Source organism: Homarus americanus, unplaced genomic scaffold (assembly GCF_018991925.1).
Source record: "Homarus americanus isolate GMGI-L3 unplaced genomic scaffold, GMGI_Hamer_2.0 scaffold36734, whole genome shotgun sequence".
Lineage (NCBI taxonomy): Eukaryota > Metazoa > Arthropoda > Malacostraca > Decapoda > Nephropidae > Homarus > Homarus americanus.
The window spans coordinates 11676081-11692822 of NW_024733126.1; the positions used below are offsets into that span (position 1 = coordinate 11676081).

General features: G+C 37.3%; 1 protein-coding gene across 4 annotated transcripts in view; it reads right to left on the reverse strand.

Annotated features, from left to right (window-relative positions):
* Window positions 1-11436: 11436 nt before the first annotated feature.
* Window positions 11437-16742, reverse strand: part of LOC121869356 (homeotic protein Sex combs reduced-like) — a 120668-nt gene continuing 115362 nt past the window's right edge. For all 4 annotated transcript variants that reach the window (XM_042370687.1, XM_042370690.1, XM_042370688.1 and 1 more), the window contains one exon: window positions 11437-15057. The gene's annotated coding sequence lies outside the window, so the exon portion shown is untranslated. The remainder of the gene's footprint in view (window positions 15058-16742) is intronic.

Consider the following 16742-nt stretch of genomic DNA (forward strand, 5'->3'; position numbering starts at 1 on the left):
ATAACAATAACATCGATAAGACTGAGCCAAATGAGAGCCTGAACCTCCTCAGTGACACCTGTTATATATTGTTCATTTATATGTCAATTAATATCACCTTAATTACTACATGTTACTTGGTTTTGGTACACATATATTAGAATGTAATCACTTACTTGATTTTTTAAGTACGGTGATATAACCTCTTGAGTACACTGATTTAGTCACAATAATATGGAATTAACCCCACGACTACGATGACTTAACCTCTTGAGTACGATGATTTAACCCTTGAGTACGATGATTTAACCCTTGAGTACGCTGATTTAGCCCATTGTGTTCTATGACTTAACCCCTAAGTACGATGACTAAACCCCTAGGAACGAGGACTAAACCCCTTGAGTGCGATGACTAAACCCCTTGAGTACGATGACTTAGCAGAGTACGATAATTTAACACATTGTATACACTGACGATAATACTGTACTCAAGGGGTTAACTCCTCGTACCCAAGAGTTTGATGTGATGTGAGTCCTTGAATTGAAGGGTACAATATAATGATTCATAACAAGATGTTGTTTCTATGTAGAGGAGGACCCCATTATGGTCTGGTCAGGTTTCTTGGTGTATCAGGTAATTAATCAGTTGACGATCCCCATTTAGGTATTTTGTAGGAATACTAATTATTCTTTAGGTCTTCCCAATCACTTCCACACGCGGTTTAGGGGCCTAGGGGGGTGGTGGGGTCTGTTGGGATCACTTCTACTCACAGTGGTTAGGTTATGGTAGGGTAGGTTAGGTTAGGTTTCAGTCGGTTAGATTAGGTTAAGCAAAATCCTAGATATATACAATGAACAATGCTGGCAGATGAAGGTGGTTACTACACTAAGTTACATTCAGATCAATTCTATTTGAATATAATATAAAGTCAATAGAAAAAAAGAATGACATACATGCGGCATAAAATACATAATAAATCAAGGTAATAATACAATAAATAACTATGATAATACAGTGTGTCAAGTACCGACCTATTTACCTGTCCTGTACCTGATATAGTCATGAGTGTGAGGAGAACACATCTAATGTCATAACAGTAATACATGCTATAGCAACATCTATACCAACACACAGTTATATCAACACTATATCAGTTATACCAGGTTTTATATCAATTATACCAACATCTATATTAGTTATACCAATATCTGCATCTACTTTTGTCGCTTTCTGAATATAAGTGATAACATTATATTTTTATTGAAGTATAATTTTTCTGATCGACTGACTTACACACTTATTCTCTTGACATGTTATTGAGGAATCACTGATGCAAGAAGTTATTGGTTAACGTACAATAAAAAACATTACAGAACAATGGATGTAAACACTGTAGTGGTGGTCAGTGTGTCAGTAAAAGTCAATGTATTGCTATGTACTGAATGTATACCTGATTACATAGAAACGAAATTACTATAAGAATAACAAGTTTTATAAGCACAAATCGACCTGATGTAATGAATGTGATTAAGGATTCACTTTATAAGCATTCTATAATCATCTTATTAGTCCTCATCCTGACTGAATAAAGTAAAAACCTAATAAAAAAGAACGAATCGGTGAGCGAATCGGTCATAATAGGGGACGGAGTTTCAGACGGTCGAGGGCTCTGGAGACTGCCTGGCTGGTCGCTGGACACGTTACTCAACATGATCTTGACGTCGAGTAGAGGACAGATTCTAATTGTCTGTGGACCTTAGAGATCATTTGTCTCGGGGTATGGAATAATACGCAACAGTAAGGGAACCTCTCTCTCTCTGTCTGTCTGTCTGTCTGTCTGTCTGTTTCTCTGTCTGTCTGTCCTCTTTTATTATTCTTCGTTTCTTAGATCTTAATTTTACTTCTTCTCATAAGCTACTTCATCATCCTTCACTCACCAATGCAGTTCTCTCTAGGTCACCATCCTCACAATCACTTCCTCTCATCCCTGAACTGTCTCCCTCAATTATTCATTCTTCACTCTCTAACACAGCTTTCTTCTCCTCCCTCAATTTCTCTCCCTCACATGCCCTTCCTTCATCCTTTCCTCACTAACAAACCTTCTTAATTCTCCTCCTTCACACTCACCACCTCTTCTTCTTCTCTTCCTTCTCCTCTCCCTCAATTTATCTCCCTCACACATCCTCATTCTCCCTTACTCCATCACATGCCTCTTTTCTTCTCACCCCCCCTCCTCCTCCCTCAATTTTTCTCCCTCGTACATCCTAATTCTCTCTTACTCCTTCACACTCACCTCTTCTTCTTCCCTTCCTCCTCCTCCTCCTCCTCCTCCTCCCTCAATTTCTCTCCCTCACACATCCCCATTCTGCCCTCACTCACTCACTCTCTCTCCCACTCCCAGACAGAGGAACTTCCTGGGATATAATCGCGGGGAATGTCACAGAGCCTGGTTACTAGGAGAGGGCAGACTGGCACTATCGTAGTTGGATGAATAGCCTGGGAGAGTTATAGCTCGAGTGACTTGAAGCGAGGTCGTGACTGGTCGTTGGTGGTGGTGGTGGTGTTGTTGGTGTTGTTGGTGATGGTGGTAGTAGTGGTGGTGATGGTCCTGGTCGTGGTGATAAGTCATGCTGGTAGTAGTCGTGGTGATGGTAGTAGTTTTAGTAGTGGTGGTCGTGACAGCAATGAACTATCGTAAATTATACCTGTATGGTCGTTACTGGTGGTGGTGGTGGTAGTAGCAGTCGTGGAGGTCGTGGTATAGTGATGATAGACGAAAAAAAAAGGATAACATAAAAACAGACGTAAAAAGCTAAAAAAAAAAAATCACACACACACCATCATGCCAATTAGACCATGACACACTGGTAAACAACACGACAACAAATGACCCAAATAAAGTATAATAATCTCTCTCACTCCAACACGACTTCATACTCATAATGTAAATAAGAAAAGTTCCTCGTTTCGTAACTTGTTGGTTATCTCTCTCTCATGGGAGGTCTCAAAAAGTCTCACTACCTGCATAATTTTACAGTCGTATACCTTTTGATTTCTCACTGTGTGTGTGTGTGTGTGTGTGTGTGTGTGTGTGTGTGTGTGTGTGTGCATTAATTAAAATAGGTAAATAAAAATAGTAAGATATAAACATCAAACAAAACAAAAGTAAACAGGAGAAAAATATAAATGCAAACACACACTTTCAGCAACACACACACTTACACCGACAAACACTTACACTGACAAACACTGACACTGACACACACACACTTACTGACAAACACTTACACTGACAAATACTCACACCGATACACAATTACACTGACACACACTTACACTAACGCATACTTACAGTGACAAATACGTTCACTGACACTTACAGACACCGACACACACTTACATAGACACTCACACTTCCAGCAACACACATCTACACACAGACACACACTCAGACACCGACACAGCCGCTTTAGTTAATGTATATGAAATTATACCTTTGTTTTACCCGACTGACTTCCATCGACAAACACTCGTCCTGAATACTGATTAGCTCTTCATCCTGTCACACACCCGCTGTTTCCTCTCTCTCTCTCTCTCTCTCTCTCTCTCTCTCTCTCTCTCTCTCTATCAGAACGTCAGGCAGGCGAGATTAATTTAACCCTTCCTGGTGTGTGTGTGTGTGTGTGTGTGTGTGTGTGATGTTAAGAGGGAGAGAGAAGAAAATAAAAGAAAGATAGAAAGAAAGCTAGAAAATAAATAAATAAATAAATTAGTAGATAGATAGAAGTAATGGACAAAAATAAAGAAAAATTATATTGCCAAAGAAGGAAATAGATAAATCGTTAGACAGAGATAGAAAGAAAGAAAATGAAACACAAGATAGGGAGAGATAAAGAGAGAGAGAGAGAGAGAGATGAATAATGGATAAACAGAAACACAAAATGAGAGAGAGAAAAAAGAAAGAAGTGAGACAGGAAATGGTTCAGAGAGAGACTAAGAAATACTTTAATTGTTGTAATGATTGCTGTAATAACTTCATTTGCTTTGAATCTCTTAATTACCCCTACCTGCAATATTTCAATAGTAATTTGTATATTTTTTATGATATTCTGAATGCACTAAAGTAACTAAACACGTTAATATCAATAGCGATTAATTAAGATATTCATTATTTAAATTAGCTTAAAAAAAAGGGGGTAACAAATTTTAAGCAAAATTCATAAGTGACAACAAACTCATACGACTAAAAAAATACAAGTGCGTACTTCACCAACTGAGGAAGACGTAATTATCATACTCATCATCACTAATTCTTTCAGGTGACAGGTATTTTGTTAATTATATTTTAATGTTAATAAATAAAATGGGACATATAGTAGAAGAGACTCAGATATTCAGATTAATAAACTAGTTTCATTTACTGAGCGAATCTTTAGGTAACCTTTTTTTTCTTAATTAATGGTGTTAAATTGAGATGGTAATATAGACGTCATTAGTTAACTGTAATAGCTATTAGCATAAGATATCTATTAGAGGCTGTTATATACTTCTATTGTATTTCAGAAGGTGTGTGTGTGTGTGTGTGTGTGTGTGTGTGTGTGTGTGTGTGTGTGTGTGTGTGTGTGTGTGTGTGTGTCCTAAAGCACCAAAATATATGTATACTTGTCTTCTGTACCGTCCACCTCCCTCCACACACACACACACACACACACACACACACACACGCACTAATAGTTGTATAGTCTCATTGCTGTATTTAAAACACGCGTTATACTATGTGTCACAGAATAATTTAAGTGTTAATACTGTGTGGAACGGAAACAGCAGGTTCTATGAACAATACCTGACCCTTACGTGACAAAAATTATATCACTAGCATAAAAGACTTAAGTACTTAACGCCTTCAAATTATATACATCATAAAGAATGGAAAGTATAAATTATTAATATAAATAATCAGGATTTTTCAAGAAATTATAAGAGCAAATAGACATATAGATTCCTCTTCATTCTATAACTAACTCTTCAGCTGTATAAACCACTTGGCAGACAGACAGACAGACAGAGAGACAGATAGACATACTGTAGATCTCTCACCTCCACACACCGACTCAAACACCCGGAAATCACCTGTGAAGTAATAAGTCAAATCTACCCCATCATTACTAATTTACACACTCGATGAAACCGTCTGGATTATCACCATCACCACCGGATCACTTCCATATTAGAGCTGTTTATCCGCCACTAAAACTTGGTCATGAGGACGCTGAAATGTTTCCACTGTGACCTAATCTTTTTGTAGGTCTCAAGGGCGGATTATCGTGATTGTGTGTGTTGGTGTGGGTGTTGGTGTGGATGGGTGTGGGTGTAAATGTGGGTATTGGTGTAGGTGTGTTTGTAAGTGTGAATTTAGGTGTGGGTGTTGGTGTGGGTGTAGAGTGGTTGACATCAAAAGAGGGAGATATATTACTTCTGTCGGTTTTAATTGCGCAGAAAAAATTGGGTACAGGAATTACCAACGTAAAGTGTGGTGGTGGTGTATATACATTACTCATACATACATACATACATACATACATACATACATACATACATACATACATACATACATCTTTTGATACAATGGAATATTACTGTGATAGAGATGAGCAAATATATTGGTGAATTAGACTCCATTATCAGTAGGGAGGTTTGTGTGTGTGTGTTGTGCGAGTGTTTATGTCATGGTGCTGATATCTGGCTTTATTCATGCATGACTTCCACCAGCTGCTGAATTACTGTGAGGTGTATGTGGCTGATCATGATATCATACATAAAATAAATGCGTCTGACATCTGTTATCTAATCGCTGTGAGAAGTTTTATCTTGTCGTCTCATATGATAATTAATGACAGGAGTGATAAGAGTGGTATTAATTAACCGTTTCTGATGTATAGTACGACAGGTAACTTATCGATGAGGGAAAAAAGTTCTCCTGTAGCTCAAGTGTTTACCTGGACTGCTCCTGAGGTGGTCTACCGTTTGTACAGCCCCCTTCACTAGTGTGTTTACAGGAGCTCGTTATATAAGCATTCCACAAAAAAATTATCTTTAAGATGTTTGTTTTGATATTGTTTAAATTTGATTACACATTATATTTACTATCGCGAGTTTCCTTCTGTCGAATGTAAACAAACACAGCTCTGCCACACTGCACAAAACCTGAAGAGCCCCCTTGTAAACGCACTAGTGAACGGGACTGTAGATATCATGGTCACATCATCGAGCAGGTCAGGGTCAGTCACTGTGATATTTTCATGCGGATATTTACTGTAATCTCCCTAAGAGGACAAGCTCTTCACTGACCTTTACTCTCAACAATACGTAAAATCTGAATGTTTTAAGAAGACGCTTAGTAACTACAATGCATATAACATTAACAAATACCAAATGGTCTACTAATCATGGCCAGAGGCGGTAAATGAAGTCAGAATACAAAAGCAGATCACCTAAAACCCTTCCCAAGCACTACACTGGTTATTATATACAAACCGTGAATGTTTACCTCAGTGATTAAAGTCTACGACCACTATACCACGAGAAATGTTGGAGGTGCTTATGGCAATGACAAATACAACCACATTTAAGATCATCGTAAATATTATGATGTGCTCTGTTATAAGTATTTATGTATTCCAAAAAGAGGCAATGATGCACCACTCAGAGGCTGTGTGTGGGGGGGAGACGTCCGAGGCCGCCACAGTGACGAGGACGTGTTTATGAATGATGAAAGCTGGAATTACCAGCATATTAACCAAATTAAAAAAAAAATAAAGCTAATAATTTTCCTTTGTAAATGATTGTTTTTGTTTTAGTCTATTTTTTTATTTTTTGTCTCGTTTACATAAAGGCCAATCATGCTCTCTCTCTCTCTCTCTCTCTCTCTCTCTCTCTCTCTCTCTCTCTCTCTCATGAGTACGTTATACACCACAACTCGTATATATACACTTGCCTCAGTTACAAGATGCTTAAGATCAATAAGAAATTTGTAATCACTTGTCAGATTTTTATTGTATTCATAACTATCAACTTGAAGGTATTTTGTACCGGTAGTTTCTCGTTAAGTCAGAGAGAAACATCATATAAATGTTTGATGTTGTTGGCTGGTTATGTTAGTGAACTAAAAGTGTACATTCTATTTTGAGTTTTGTCTGTTCATGTGAAGTTGATGGGGAGTGTAACACCACACCCGTGAGTGAGGAAGCCACTACACCCCGTCGCGAGGGTAAGAGGTCAACCAAAGGATCCTTGACAGATAATTAATTCATTACACAAGAATACAACACAACATCCTCATTGCCAAAGCACATGACCTTTGGTTAAGTGCTAATATGAAGGTCGGTCAAACTAGTTCATCCGGTAATAAAAGGAACGCTCAGCGCCTGCGAATACGAGCTTCTCCCTTTGTAGTCAGCTCACCGACGAAGCACCTGTGAGGACCTCCCTCTGGCTGACACTTTAACGTCAATCTTCTTCTGGTTCAGACAATCAGTTAATGACCGGAAGATCTTGTCAGCCAAGTGATGAAGATCTTATCGGTGATTTAATTTGAGAGACAAGACAAGAGCCGCTTACTCTAACCTAACCTAACCTAACCAAACATAAGCCTTCCAGGTAGCAATAGTGTGGTTAATCTTCAGTTGAAAGAAGCTTGGGGTGAATCTTTAGGTGATTTGAATGCAGTCATGTCTAAGAAAACTCCCTCAATCTCTAAAATCAGTATCGGTCGGATCAGGAAAGGCGGATATTGAGTAGATTAAAGTCACCAAAAGATACAATCGACAGAAAATTAATGAAAAAGAGAAAAAAATAACGACAATAATAAAACTGGTCTCTTAGCAACAAGTATGGTACAGTTTTTTTTAAAGGAATTTCAATCTATTAAAAAAAAATACCTGCTGTTTAAGGTGAGTTCAAGAATGAGGTTTTTAATAATGCTTCTTAACAAACTTGAGGAAGGATTATTAAGTATTATCATCTCAAGATACATTAACAAGTGTCACTGCGTCTGTTAGTCTTATCGTCAGGTTCTCACTACTCTAATATCAAGCGTTGTTATTATACTTAGAGGGTAATCTATGTAATATTGTAATTAAGAGAATTATTATCCATTTACTGAGGTAATTGGCAATAATTATCAGTAATTAACTACGGGTCGATAACCTCATCATCTTGCATGAGGTTGATAAATGTCAGTAATTGGTCTGTTCTCTGAGTGGCACCATTGGTCCTGATGGTACTACTGGTCTTGTGGTTGCACCGTTGGTTCTGATAGCACCATTCATCCTGTTGTCACCATTGGGCTCCTTTTGGCATCTTTGGGCTCCTATTGGCACCATTGGGCTCCTATTGGCACCATTGGGCTCCTGTTGGTACCATTGATCTTCTGTTGGCACCATTGGATTCCTGTTGGTACCAATGAGCTCCTGTTGGCACCATTGGCCAGGATACCCACAAATACTTCGTGTGTCATTAGCCAAATCATTATTATAATCCCTGTTGATACCAGTACAGAGAAGGACTCAGAGTAATTTTCCTTCCTTAATTAATATTCCTGTCCAGAATTAACTGCAGCGAGTTGTTCTATTAATCTAAATAATATGAATTTAATGCTACGTGACCAAAGAAAATGAATTCTAATGTGTGTTAAAAAATAGAATTAAAATTGAATTGCTTTCCATCTATCGTATTAAAAGGACATGTTCTAGCCATAGCTCCAAATCAAAAGCATTTAGAGACCCGAAACCTTACATACATTTTACATTGGACCCTAAATCCTTAAGATTACCCCCTGAACCTTTAAAATGGCCCTTTAACCTCTAAAATGACTTCTGAACCCTCAAAATTACCTCTAGGGTCCTTTAAAATGACCACCTGAGTCCTTAAATTTGCCCCGGAACCCTTAAAATTACCCCTGACCCTTAAGATAACCCCTAAACCCCCTAAATTTCTCATTGAATCCTTAAATAAACACCTTAAATGAACCCTTAACCCCTGAAATTACCCCTTGAAACCTAAAAATTACCCCCTATAACCCTTGAAATATCCCCCTTTAGGCTAATTATTTCCCTTGTAAATATAACAATTGTCTTTGATAAACACACTTACACATCCATCACCTATATATTGGTTTACTTATCGACTATCAGGCAGAGTCGTTCCTCACGTTGTCGGCCGTGTCATTACCTGTGTCGCTCTCTGGCCATATGCTAGCTCTAAACATTTTTTTTTTACATACGAGAAAAAAAATGTAGTTAGGAAAATCTACCCTAGACTCATGTAAAAGGTATATGGTCTATTTACCACGTGTTTTATGTGAGTATATCATGAATAATTGAAATGAATAAGTGATTGAAGTAGGTAATATATATATATATATATATATATATATATATATATATATATATATATATATATATATATATATATATATATATATATATATATATATATATATATATATATAAAATCAACACCTCAACCCGCCAGGATTCGAAAACCTACGGCCCCATGATTGTGACCGGGGAACGCTAACCGCTGGACCATCAGGATACTAAAAGCAGTCCTAGACTCTGTTATATTTCACACAAAGCCTGTTCAACGAGCTTATGGCGCCGTGAACCTCTAATGAGGACTACCCGTATCAGGTAGGTGGTCAGAGTAACGTTTTACCAAATCCGGCTTCGAAACACGAGGATCCATATATATTGGGAAATATATATATATATATATATATATATATATATATATATATATATATATATATATATATATATATATATATATATACACACACACATTTCCCAGACAGAAGATTAGGTCAGTTATTCATAAGGGGGGTCATTCATTATTCAGATTAATAGTATCCAACACTCTGAGTGCACAAGTCCTGTAGAACTCATCCATTATGTTTGAACGTGAAATCCATATACGTGTAGGAAAAAAAATTGTCAAGTTTCTCTTTTAACAATAGTCGCATCTATTGATCAAAATGTTCTTAAATCTGCTATAGTAAGTGAAATATAAATGAGATAGTAACTACGAATAATTCAATAATTTTTGGGTGGGAGAATTTTTGGTTTTGTTTTGAATTACTGATTAATTAAAGATTCGTTTTTGGAGGGAAAGATGGAGAGTAGAGGGTAGGAATCTATTTAATATCTACAGAAAATACATACTAGTTCAAGGGGAGTCTAGAGGTTGGTCATGATTCCCATCTTTATAGGTTAGATCTATATAAGTGTTTTTTGTCACTTATTCACATCCTCAACACTTTTAAAATTTTCAGCACTGCCCCAAAACTTATACAACACCTCTTCACTGCCCCAACACTTATACAACACCTCTGCACTGCCCCAACACTTATACAACACCTCTTCACTGCCCCAACACTTATACAACACCTCTTCACTGCCCCAACACTTATACAACACCTCTTCACTGCCCCAACACTTATACAACACCTCTGCACTGCCCCAACACTTATGCAACATCTCTTCACTGCCCCAACACTTATACAACACCTCTTCACTGCCCCAACACTTATGCAACACCTCTTCACTGCCCCAACACTTATACAACACCTCTTCACTGCCCCAACACTTATACAACACCTCTTCACTGCCCCAACACTTATACAACACCTCTTCACTGCCCCAACACTTATACAACACCTCTGCACTGCCCCAACACTTCCTTGATACTTTTAAATTTTGATTCAACACTTACGCAAGATTCTTACACTCGTCCAGCACTTTTATAAGACTCTCGGCTGTTTTCAATCATGTTCTTAATCACTTACATACTACTTAACCACTTCGATATCGCTCAAACAGTTACATACCATATTGCTCAATCACTTTTCCAATACTGCTCCTGCCTTCCATTAACTCTTTGGCAATGGCTTCCAGCAAGTAATTTTTCTTTCTCAATCAATTTCTTAAACCTCATTACCAAAATGTAACTTTTTTTTATCAATAAAAAAATAAAAAAAATTCCATTAATATTTTTCTAAGATCTCTGAAGCAGTTTCTGAATATTGCTTTTGCCAATAAATACCCAGATTCTAATTCCTGTGATATATTTCTAGAAGTTGTTTAATTCTTCAGTAGTTGTCCGGGAGATTTGTCTTATTACTTCTCCAAGCCTTGAGTTCTTGAACACTTCTTCCATAAGTCTAAAGTGGTCATTTATTTCCGGTGTTTATTTACCTGTAAATGGGGATTTGTAACTTATTGGTGTGTATGTGTGTGTTTTGTGTGCATCTGTATGCAATTGTTTGTGTAGGTGTATGTCTAAGGCATGTGGATCCCCGTATGTCTATTTGTCTGTGTATACATGTGTATCTACAGCACACAGCCTGGTTGCCTATATAAACAAACAAGCCATAAACAGAAAGGGACATTTAAAAGCAAATTTCTATTTGGACACAGTTTATTTTTGTCAATGAATCGTGTTCTATGCCTTTAGAAAGATTTTTTCTTATCATTATCCATATCATTATCATCATTGTTAATTTACAGTAGACAACTTTTTACAGGAATATTGCTTAACTCTTAAAACTAATCGTATACTTTGAAAAAGCGTATTCCATAACGCGAAACTATTGTTGTGTAGTACAAAAAAAAATAATAATAATTTGCGGTAATAATTACAACATCGGTGTTTTGCCATGAAACAATAATGGACATGAGCTGAAGGTATACAATTATTTTTCTATTTATTTTTGTTTGTCAGAAGAATAAACAAAACTAATGCCACATATGACAAAAGTGAAAATTATTACATGTAAAATATAACATCAGAAATTAATTGGTTATAATTTTTTTTGGTGTACGCGATTATGAAAAATAAATTTGTTCTGTATACATATATACATATATCTTAGTAGATATATAAATATATATGTACATAAACTTGTATATAATAGAGAGGAAGAAAGAAGAAGAAAATAATCAATGGATATAAAATAATCGGCTTTTAAAAACTATAAAATTTGAGGAATAAGCTACAGTCATTTCCTATGTTGTAAAAATCTCGCATTTTCTATGAAATGCTTCAAAGATTCCAGCCACGTGTGGGATGAGCGGCTGGCGACTCACAAAACACCGGAGAAGGGATATTTTTGGAGGGAGGGGGGGAGGGGGTGATTTTGGAGTGGGAGGGAGGGAGGACGAAGGGATGCAGGAGGAGTTAAGGGATGATATTGGAGGGCGAGGAGGAGGGAGTGGTACAAGGGGTGGAACTGTGTGGGGGTGATGAGGGAGTAGATGAAGAGGTGAAGGAGGAGTAATGGTATATTGGTGTGGGAATAGAAAGGGACTTACAGAGAGGAGGAAGGGGAGAGAAAAGAAATAATAAAAATAGGAGGAGGAGAAGGGATGAAGAATATTATGGAGGATAGATGAAAGGGGGGGGGGAGCTGAGGAGATGGACGGGTTTGGATAGGGGGTAGTTGGGTGGGATAGGGGGTTGTTTTAAGTGGAGGAGGTGGAGGAGGGTGTATGTAAGAGGGGGGATATTGTGTGTGGGGGTGGAGAAGCATGTATGTGAGGGGGAGGAGCATGTATGTGAGGGGGAGGAGCATGTACGTGAGGGGGGAGGAGGAGGTTGTTTCTCTTACTGCTACGCAACAAATCTACCGCCATGATTACAGTATCATCGCTATAACTTTTTACACCATTTAATAAAGCCATATGGACAGCATTGCACAAAATGAGGCTCGTTTACATCCGCATTCACCTTGGCCAAGCAGCATCAACACACACCATCATGTACAGTACATACGAGCTGAGCGCCTCTCTCTGGCAGGAGGCTAGATCAAATACCTTCTTTTTCCGATTTTTTTTTATATATAATAATTCTGTAATGCAAATGTTATCAAGCAACGGAGAAGTATGCATTTTGGATGCAATAGAAAGTAGAGTGTCTGGTATAAAGTTATATTGTTTTCCTCTTCTGATTTTTAAAAGATCCTGAAGTGGATAAATTTGATTAGAATTTCTTCGTTACACGATTAAAACAAAACAAAAAAATAATAAATATTTGTATTGTACACATAACTCTGTAATGGCCTTTGAGGAAATTTTGATGCGCCTTCTGAAAGCTTTTTTGAATAATGTTATGCGATTTATTTATTTTTTAATTTTACACCATCGAAAAAATTTAATGTACTTTATAAGTATTGAGGAAAGTGTGTGTGTGTGTGTGTGTGTGTGTGTGTGTGTGTGTGGTGAGTGTGTCAGCAAATTGTAGTGTACATATCTCCATACATATCTGCTTGCACATGTGTCTGTTTGCACGGTACTGAAGACGTGTCTTATACAACACTCTAATAAAAAAGCCTTCATATTATCTGTTAGCTATTGAAGGAATAGTCACGTGACTCCTTAGTTTCTTTTACACTATTGAGGGGAAAATCAAACCTGTATTGTGTCAGCTATTGAGGAAAGTGTGGTTCACCTTTGAGGAGAGATTAATAATACATATTACAAGGTGTAAAACACTGCCCGTACATATTTTAGCATCACATACAATGGATGTCCCGTGGAGGGAAACCTACTCAACATAAGGTAACTCGTAAACCACATAACGTTACATGGCGTACCAGTTTAACTTGTTCTTACTACAATTTGAATAACAATTAATCAGGGAATCATTTTGGCAATGAGTTAAAAGAAAGAACAAATATAATAATTTTATCTTAACAATAAAACAGAGAAGTGAAAAAAATTCTAACTTACAAATCATAACAACTAATCAGGGGTCGCACTGAGCTTTGGCAAACTGATTAAGATTATCTTCTTACACGTGATCACAACTCGATCTTGTCCAAGTTAACTGACGACTCTGATTTGCGTAATTTCTACGGAGTTTTTCTTCTTTTATACTGAATATATATTTTTTTACACAATCTGATTGTGTGAAGGAAGTATTTCATCCCGATTAAGCTAAATTATAATTTCTCTTGTGATGTGAGTATAAGTTATGTTCAACCAAGGAGCTATTTGAAGACTATCGGAGAAAGAAGCCTTGAGATGATTTTCGTGAAAGCTGTGGTGCCCAGGACGAGGCCAAGTCTCTCTGTATTACAAGCACTTAACACTGTTCTTCCCAAGGTATCTTCTGTCTCTCTTACACTGTCTCATTTATTATCTACAGCACACCTTCTCCTCGAGTGAAACCACCACCGTCATCACACAACTACTCACCCCAAGAATTTATAATCACTTAACACTGATTCTTCCAGATAACTTCCATTTCATTATATTGTGAATCACTTCTTTTCTTCAAGGTTTTCAGACCAGGTATAGAACTTTTCTCAACACACAGTAGATTTTCTCACTCATGAATAAGTCTCTTTATGATTCCATGAGGGAAGGTGTGCCGAAAATAGCTCTGAGTAAGGTCTGACCCTCCTCTTATAATTGCCACTCACAATACACATCCTTATTGTTGTGATAATCCACAGGTTTATGTCCTTCACATAGTAACTTATACAAGGAACAAGTCACACTGATGGTGACAACGTTAACTGAATCACTTAACACATTTCTATTTCATTTCCATGTTCTTATCACAACCCTTCTCATAATTGTTAAGCCATCTCTTGTATGTCTCCTTATCTTCTTAGTTTTTCGTCTTTTCTTCTCTTGAACACAATCGGGGAAACTGTCAAGGTGAGCTGAGATACCCCAAGGCATTTTCTCGGCATCTACTTTGTTTTTCTTCCTCTTGTCCTCTTCTCTGAACATCTCTTCTTCTTTCCATTCCCATCATCTTGCATTTCAAGTCATATATATATATTTATCTCTTGGGTACTCCTGGGACCTCAGAAATCAACGTGTAGTTTACCTCAAGTCGTCTGGCGTTGGGAGCAGCAGTCCGTAAAGAGTTGTCCAGGTCCGGTCGATGAGTGACAGGGGGGGTTTGGTCCGCCGGTACACCCTAGTCGCAGTATCTCATACCGATAAACACAGCCATCCACTCTCGCTGGCTACGTCATCTGCATATGAGTTACCACGACCAGGCTGATCCCTGCAACAGTTAAGAGTGCCATTAGTGTCGGGATGTCAAAGTGGAATTAGATGTTATAAGGAACATTAGCATTAAGATGAAGAAGAAGAAAAAAATCGCATTAAGATGATGATGTAGCCATTAGAATATTAAAGTAGTATTAATGTTTGGGGGGAAGGTAACATTTGTAGAGTCAACGTTAAAGTGAAAAGCAGTAATATGGCGAAAAAAATGTCTTCTATAAATATGGGTAAATACAACTGCCATTAGGAAACTAAAGAATATTTCAAAATAGTGAAAGTATATGAGACAGTACTAAGTATGCTTAAGTAATACACAGTGGTATCAGGATGTTAAGATATATTTCAAAAGTGTAAATTAACCTTAAAGTAACGATAGTATAATTATAGACCTGTGCCCAAGTGAGCTAATGCCAGCAAAAAGATAAGTTATGTTACATTGATGGTGAAATAAGACCTAGTTAATATTTCTTGATTATAAATAATAAATAAGATCCCGCTAAATTAATACATCATGTTTTAACCTGAAGGGAAACATCCTATGTGACTTAATAACAAAGAGCTACGGTAAAAGTCATCAGATCTTAATGTGGGATATCAAACACCACTCTGCCAATCCTTATATATATAATAAAAAATAAATGGTTGAGTTATGTAGTATCCTGAATGAGATATCAAATATTACTTAAAAACAAATTATATATAATTATAATAGAATTTGACTTTTGTTAATTAAAGGGTTATGAAACATTTAGGACCTTTAGGCTGTTGATTGAAGTTTGTACATATAATAACCTTCCAGTATCTTTAACTATCATATCAGGCGAAAGAAATGAAAAATACAATCTCTTTCACCAACATTTACAACATAGCAGATATAGTCTTTCTTCCACCGCCATAACACAATCGACTCATTTCACTATTTATCCCAATTCAAATATCACATTATTTTCCCTCCTGTATCGTCATAAATAGATACTTGATAAAATAGGATGATTTCCCTTACATTTTACTGCACCATCTACTAGCCAACACGGATGCTAAAACGCAATTGTCTTCATGGCTTCAACACACACGACTACACCATCACCACCCTGATACATTATTACAGAACACTAACACTACACACGGGGTATTTAGTACAGAGTCTGGACAGTGTACAGGTTATGAATGTCTTGAATGCTTTGTATTTGATACTTGTTTTTCTGTTCCTCTTTGTTTTCGTTGTTTAGTTTGTTTATTGGTATACCTTAAGGGTAGTGGATAAGGAGAGAGGGATATATGGACGCTTGGATGTTTGGGTAGAGAGAGAGAGAGAGAGAGAGAGAGAGAGAGGCAAACAGAAGGATTAGAGAAACAGAGAGAGCGAAACTAAGAGAGAAACAAAAGAGCGAGAAAGTAACAGAGCTAGACAAACACAGAGGAGAGAGAGAGAGAGAGAGAGAGAGAGAGAGAGAGAGAGAGAGAGAGAGAGAGTCTGCACCATCTCCCGCGGTCATGACTCAACATACAAGATCTGCATGTGTTTACTCATACACACGACACCTATTATCAACATAATAAATGGCAGGCAGGTGATAAGGGCCAAGTGATGTAAGAACCCAACATGTTAGCTGCTCTCTCTCTCCACACCCCCCCTCTCTCTCTCTCTCTCTCTCTCGCTTTCTCTCTCTTTCTCTCTCACAC